Source organism: Meleagris gallopavo, chromosome 10 (assembly GCF_000146605.3).
Source record: "Meleagris gallopavo isolate NT-WF06-2002-E0010 breed Aviagen turkey brand Nicholas breeding stock chromosome 10, Turkey_5.1, whole genome shotgun sequence".
NCBI classification, from domain to species: Eukaryota; Metazoa; Chordata; class Aves; order Galliformes; family Phasianidae; genus Meleagris; species Meleagris gallopavo.
In genome coordinates this window covers 1,232,788-1,240,641 of record NC_015020.2, presented here as the reverse complement: position 1 = coordinate 1,240,641, position 7,854 = coordinate 1,232,788, and the positions used below count along the sequence as shown (strand labels likewise).

The 7,854-nt window shown below is 37.9% G+C and overlaps 1 long non-coding RNA gene across 1 annotated transcript; it reads left to right on the top strand.

The window, feature by feature from the left end:
- Nucleotides 1-10: 10 nt before the first annotated feature.
- LOC116217002 lies at nt 11-4,740 on the top strand. Its single transcript, XR_004160833.1, has 3 exons — nt 11-445; nt 2,409-2,487; nt 3,803-4,740. It is a non-coding gene; the product is annotated as an uncharacterized LOC116217002 (long non-coding RNA).
- The last annotated feature ends 3,114 nt before the right edge of the window (nt 4,741-7,854 follow it).

Below are 7,854 nucleotides of genomic sequence, written 5' to 3'. Positions count from 1 at the left end.
CATTTCTCAGAGGGACCACAGCATCGTCTTTTGGCACAGACTTCCCCAGGAGAAAATGGAGAAGTCTTCTCCTCTTGGAGAGGTCCAAGGGCAGCATCCGCAGCTGCTCTTTTACCACGGAGTCGGCGGGCAGCAGATGCCGAGACTGCCGACTGGGTGTTTGGAAGAGAAACACCCGATGTTTCTAAGGAAGGTGTCTCCATTGGAATGGTGAATTTTTCACCTGGGCAGAAATTCCTGTCCATGACCGTTCCCGCAGCCAACAAGGCTTGTCCTGCCAGCAGCAGCAGGAAGCGCAATGGCACCCGTGCTGCGGGCAGTGGGACCTTCACAAACGTCACCATGGGGACGTTCCACTGCATCACAGCCGCATCACAGGGCAGAGAACGTTTGCTGGCAAAATGGGGCAGCCAGGTACACCTTAATTAAGGAAATAGGATCCAAGGTATTTCTGCTACCCAAACCAACGCATAAAAAGATTACTATCTTTTCCTCCCTGAGGAGTATTTATTTAATAATGCCTTCACTGGCTCTTTAGATATATATATGTATATACATACGTAGGCACACATACATGCATTTACACCCATAGAGATATCAATATATGGCCTAAGGGGTGTTTTCTGTGTTTGACCATAGGAAGCGAATGTGAGAACTATGGCTTACATATGATAAAGAGGAAGGAATTCCTCTGATCCCTTATTCAGTCAAGAGTCATGAGTTCTTCTCCTGAATAAACATACTTGGTTTAGTATTACTTTGTTGTTATGGTGTTTGATTTGTTAATTGACTGCTTATGTCTCCATTTGCCATTATATGTAGGTAATGTATTTATGGTTTTTTAGGCTCGTCAACTCAGGGAAAATTATTGCTGGTTTTCAAAATATTTTATTTTATTGTCCTATTTTTTAATAAAACTCTTAGTATTTGTTTACTATTTTTTTTCCTATTGATTTTATTTATCAAAAGAACAATGAAACAGATTTTACAAAGGGATACATTGGAGAAAACTTATTCAGAGAAAATGGAGAGAAAAAGTTCATATTCAGGCATATTGATTTTCTTTTTTCTTTGTTTTCTCCTAAAATTATTTTCCTATGCTAAATTGCTGCCACACATTAACAAGAAACCTTATGTATTTAAATCTTCTGTGTGCTTTGATTTGTTATTTCTTTTTTTAATAGTAGATAAGAGCAATTGCAAGAAGCAAAATATCAGTTGAGAATAATATAAGTGTAAAATCAAAGCATTTTCTCAGTTTTACCATACAAGAAGAGAAAATTGTTTTTTTTTTCTGCCATCAGATCGCAGTTCTGTACTCTCACAGTTGCTTTTGATGTTACATGAAGTGATTCACTGTTGAAGTGTTGTTCAATTTCTAAAAGCAAAGCCACATATTTACATGTCCCAAACTGCAATTATGATCCATTTGCTTGGAAAAAATTAATATCACGATAAAAGGCAAGATTATCTCTTTGTTTCCAGACAAATTTAAGAGAAAAATTCCTGCACCAACTAAATTCTTGATAACACTTGGATTGATTGCTTTGTATCACTCAGAATTGACTGCTGAACACCAGCCAACTTGAAGGCATGCTGCTGGACTCCTCAGCTGAGACAGCATGCTTTAAAAGATTAAAATATGGTTGTGAGGCTCTTGAAATTTGGAAAATTGAAAGCGAAGTCTGTACTGTTTAAGTGGAGAAGAGGTCTAAGAAAAGTGCCACTTTCCAAGTTCACTGTTTCAACTGAAAAGACCTTAATCTGGCAGATCCACATCAGTCATAGCACAGGAATCAGTTCACCTTTTTCCCTGCATAAAAACTGAAAATAGGTCATTTTTTATGGACTTAGGGAAAAACTCTCCATCTGCCAAAAAATGGAGTGCTGCCACTCTAAGAGCAATTATAAAATCGTCTGTACCGGTTTCACTGTACCACTTCTTTTTTATTTTTATTTTTATTTTATTTTTATTTTTAGTGGCAGTAACTATTTCTTTAATATTTGGGACATGAAGGCAGATATTGTTTGCAGATCATTTAATAAGACAAGAAGAGTAGCTTCAATGCTACAATATTTTTTTTTTTGTTGTGCATTATTACTATTACTATTATTTGAAATTAGATAACTCCCCTTAAATAAATAACTTCATGGTTTTCATAAGTTTTATGAGAAATGTCAAACTGTCACATCATTGACGTGAGGATTTTTTTTTAATGTTTATCTATTTGAATGCAGATATTACGACAGAGACATTTTTAGAGAGTATTTTCATAAATCTCTGTGAAAACTAATGAGCAAACTGTTATCTGGCTTCTCCAGTGACTTCTAATAAAAGTCTGCTGTTTTCATTTTCCTAATTGTAACAAATATAAGCAAGTTTTGTGTTTTCTGTCACCCTTCTGCAGTGTCATGCTACTGTGGCTCTATGGGCTGTCATACTACAACAGTGTAGATAGTTGAGCAGAACATGGAAAAGAAAAGCAGGTACCATCTCCAATACATCCTCAGGATACAGTATGATTCACAAATGCAAGAAATTGAATAATTAATCCTAAAGTGAACGTGAAGTGAAGCTTAAAGGTCAGCTGAGCTGATAGGCATGTTTTGCAGCATAACAATTTTTGAAATTGTGTTGAACTTCTGTAGGTTATACACGGCTGGAAATGCCAAGCATCTGCTTTCTGTTGAGCTTCAGCATTAGTTTTTGAAGTTAGACAGATTAAGATCAGTCTTGCATGAAAAGGAGAAGTAAAGTATAATTTCTGTGGGGAAAGAATCAGAATTTTTAACTTCTCCTTGTTGTGGAGGACTTGATCATTTATTCCACTGCTAATAGTAAATTAAGTCTTTAAATGTCAGGCTATTGTTCTGCATTTCTTAGATCAGCACCATAGAAAAGCTCTCACGACTGCTGGCCCAGCGTTCACCCACTAGGAAGGGGACCTGCAGGGAGTTAAGAAGCAGTTTGCCTTGCTGCCTGTCTGCAAAATGTTCAAAGCAGTGCTCTTGCAGACCTTAAACTTCACAAGCATATTACACTCCTGTTGGCTTCAGTGCCTTCACAGTTTCCTCAAAATCAGTATCTAACACTGACTTATCCAGAAAGACTAAAGCAATCACACTGGAAACGTAACTTGTCTAGGTTAGAAATCAAGTGCATTAGCCAGACAAAGCAGAAATGCTGAGAAGTCTGAAAATAGACATCTATGTTTTTTCCACTGACAATGATATAATGTACTTTGTCAACACTAAATTCCCTGGTAAAAATATATATACATATAAAATAGAGGATAGTAAGCATTCTCATAATGACAACAGCAGTCATTTGAAAATGCACTGTAAAATATTAATGTCTCAAGATTATATGTGTGCTAATAAACAGAAAAATCAGACAGAAGGAAACATTAATTTTAAACATGCACTATACGCAATAGAGAATTGCAGTGAGACATTTCTTCATTCTGTTGTAAAATACTACTCCCTAAACAGCAAAGCCTCTGAGGAAATATGACAGTTTTGGCAGTATAAAGTTTGAAAATGCATGTAGTAATTTTGATGAAAATACACAACATTTTAGTTTTATTTTTTACAAATTAAAAAATGCAAACTTTTAATTTTAAGATTTAACTTTGTTTGTATAACTCATTTCTTATTAAATAAGCAAAATAAACTCAGGAATCATATATTTGAAATCATCAAGAATAGAATGGCATTTCTTTAGAAAATTTTTTATGATTGAAAATTATTTAGAGATTCTGTACTAATGGATTTTTTTTTTTTCCAAAAACCATTTACTAAGACATCAGAATTACAACACTCAGATGTTAAATTTCAACATTGTCCAATGTCATCCTACGGAGCACCAAGGGTAAAGTCAAAGCTTTCATGCTTGACACAAACAGAGGATCTCATATTCAGCGCCTCATAAATCCATTATTAAAAATTCTGTTTAAGTTATAAAATACAACATTAAGAAGTTTTCTTTATCAGTTTCACTTTATCCATACCATGTTTTACATTACATAGCAAACTCTAACTGTCCTGCTACTGAGCCAGCTTACTTTGGGAAGAAGTTCTTTACTGTGAAGGTGGTGAGACACTGGACCAGGTTGTCCAGAGAGGTGATGGATGCCCCTTTCCTGGAAGCACTGAAAGGCCAGGCTGGATGGGGCTGTGAGAACCTGGTATAGAGGAAGGTGTCCCTCCTTGCAGCAGGGGGGTTGGAACTAGATGATCTTAAAGGGCCCTTCCATCCCAAACCATTCTAAGATTCTATGATTATATGTAGCCAGGGCTACCTCATGCAACAAGAGTGGTTGAGTTGATATAACAGAAGGACAGGATGCCATCAAAAGGGACCTGGACAAGCTTGAGAAGTGAGCCCATGTGAACCTAATGAGGTACAATAAAGCCTAGTACAAGAAGTTGCACTTGGGTTGTAGCAATCCTAGGTATGTGTACAGAATGGGTTAAGAGCCCCTTGAGAGCTACAGCCCTGCAGAGAAGGACTTGGGGGTCCTGGTGGGTGAAAAGCTGGACATGAACCACCAGTGTGTTCTCTGCAGCCTAGAAGGCCAACAGTACCCTGTGTCAAAAGAGGTGTCGACAGCAGGGTGAGAGAGAGGATTGTCTCCCTCTGCTATGCCCTACTGAGGCCTCATCAGAAGTGCTGTGACCACACCTCGGGGTCCAGTACAAAAAGGGTGTAGAGCTGTTGGACTGGGTCCAGAGGAGGGTCACAAAGATGCTCAGAGGACTGGAGTACCTTTTCTATGAAGAAATGATGAGAGAGCTGGGTTTATCCATCTTGGAGAAGAGAGGGCTCCAGGGAGACTTAACTGCACCTTCCAGTACTGAAAGGGGAACTTATAAACAAAAGGAAGACCACATTTTAATGGGGGTAGACAGTGATAAGATAAAGGGGAATGATTTAAAACTAAAAAGGGGGAAATTTTGATTAGATATTAGGAAAAAATTATCTTTTCAGAGAGTGGTGAGGTGATAAAATGGCTTGCCCAGAAAAGGTGTGGATGTCCCATCACTGGCCATGTCCAGTGGAGCCCTGGGCAGCCCTATTCTAACAAGTGGCAACTGTCCATGGCAGAGAGGTTGAAAGTAGTTGATCTTTAAGATGTCTTCCAAATGAAGTCATTCTGTGATTTTATGAAAACTGGGACAACCTTTCATTGTTTCCAGCTGAGTAAGATCTCTTTGGATTCTCAACACCATTGAAAAATATTTGAGAGAGATCTCACAGTGACATCAGCCAGCTCTTTGAGTACCCTGGATTGAATTCCATTGGCTCTCATAGGTTTATGTGCATCCAGCTGGAGCAGAGAATCCTGCACAAGTTCAGGGTTCTTTGTAGTTTTATCTTTGCTACAGTCATGGTCCTCCAACTTGATGCTCTGAGGCATCCAGGGCTCATCATTTAGGAAAAGGCTGTGGATGATAAACTCTATCTAGAGTTTAGGAAAGCCTTTAAATCTCTCTTCTGTGGAATTCTCCTGGAGCAGCTGTCAGCCCATGACTTGAATATGTCAGGGTCATAACAGGTGTACTTCTCTCTGAGTAAAAAAATTACAGGTTCCCAGGGCTCAGTGAGTGGTGGTGAGTGGAGCTAAATGTTCTTTGCAGAGAGAGTGGTGAGGTGCTGGAACAGCTGCCCAGAGAAGCTGTGGATGCCCTGTCCCTAGAGGTTCAAGGCCAGGTTGGATGGGGCCCTGGGCAGCCTGGTCTAGTATTGAATGGGGAGGTTGGTGGCCCTACTAGCGGCTGGGAGGTTGAAGCTCTATGATCCTTATAAGTATCAGATCTTGAAAATAAGCAAGATGATCACTTTCAAATATCCTAAATTAAAATTAATAAATAAAATGAAACTGGATCCAAATACAGAAGAGCCTGCTGAAGGAAAAATAGTGAACTACCACTACATCAGAGGTCTGTGAGATGCCAGAAAAAAAGACATGAATCTATGATTCTATGATTATTACCATATAGAGCATTAACAATGATCTCACATAAATTAGTCACCATTTTCAAATTTCTTCTGACTAGAAAATGCATATAGACATTTTCTTTAAGAAAGATTAATCTTCAAAAGAAAACTAATTAGATAAAAATTGTTGATGTTGAATGGATGCTGTGATTCATATACTCCCATTGTACACTCTTAGCTCAACTCAAGATGCAATGCAGTGGAATACATCATTGGAGATGAAGCCAATTTTCATAAATTTAGTGTTCCATTAAAAATCCTGGAGATTTCCATGGACAGGAGGCATGAAATCATTCATTTAGTCAAGACCTCAGTTTTCCCTTACAAGCAGTTTAGACAGAAGATGACTGATAAGCCCAAATTAAAAAGCTGAAGAGCAAAACTATACTAATTTGTGCACTGAAGCATCACAAAACAATCACTTGGCATTTCCTCTTGGAATATATATCCTTTAATTAAACACATAAATAAGGCTCAGATATGCTCAAAACAACAGTGTTATTATTACCACTATTTTCTGTCTCCCCTTCCATATTCTTGTTTCATCTGAAACAAACTTTTTTTTTTTAAACACCTCTAGCTATTCTGAAAAAACTTCTTGTGTTCTGATTTTCCATATCTGAAAGAGATAAGCAAAGAGCTAATTGGTTAGTCACCAGATAAAATCATTTCTTGATACATATTCATATGAAGGCTTTTCTGAAAGTAATGCCTCCTATTTTATGATGTTGTCCCATGATGCCAGAAGCAGATGATGGTGGCATGGCAGTAGAGGTTGAATCTTCCTACCAATATTCAGTTTCATTTTGTGCTGCGTGGCAGAGGGCAGCAGAGGGGCAGTCTGACAAAATGGCATCTGACATAGAAGTACACATGAAGCCAAGGTGTGTCATTTGAATTCCTTCATGTGGAAAAAAACTGCACCACATGGACACCACCATGTTCATCAGAGCTTGCAGAATCACAGAATCACCAAGGTTGGAAAAGATCTACATGATCATCCAGTCCAACCATCCACCTATCACCAACAGTTCTCACTAAACCATGTCCCTCAACACAAAATCCAAACATTCCTTGAACACCTCCAGGGTCGGTGACTCCACCACCTCCCTGGGCAGCCCATTCCAGTGCCTGACCACTCTTTCAGAAAAGTAGTATTTCCTAAAGTCCAGCCTAAATCTCCCCTCGTGCAGTTTGAAGCCATTCCCTTAGTCTAATTTTGGTGGAAAATTCTTAATATCTGTTGAAAGAAAAAAATTTTTTTTTACTTTATTACTAATGTTTCATAAGTAAAAATGAGTTTGTTTGTTTTTATTAAGACAAGAAAATCTGTCATTTCTATTAGAACAAATTCAGAAGTCTGATTTTTAACAAAAATACCTTTCCCATTTTGGCAAAATAGCACCAAACTATCACTTCTACCCTAGACAGTGAACTTACTACCACTCAGGTTAAAAAACCAAATGACAAAACTGTTTTGAACCTCATCTGTACTTCTTTGAAGAAGTCAGAAATCATAAACAAAATTTAAAAATTGATTAATAGTAATCACAGAAAACTGTACAGTCTACCACTAGTGAGATAGTAATCAAGAAAGCTGTGCTGGTTAGCCAAAAACAACCTGTCAGACAATGACCAAGTATACAAATGCAACTGTTCATAATTGTTTGGATTTGATTATCCAGTTAACTACTGACCTAAAAATCCAACAGTCTCAGAGAGAGCAGTAATTTACTGTAGTGTCTGTAAGTTCATGTGCATGCAGTCTGGAGTATTAACTCCAACTTATTAAATTTAGCACAATCAGGTGTTTCTCAACATAGGGTCTCTTAGTCTATTTTACATATGAAAAT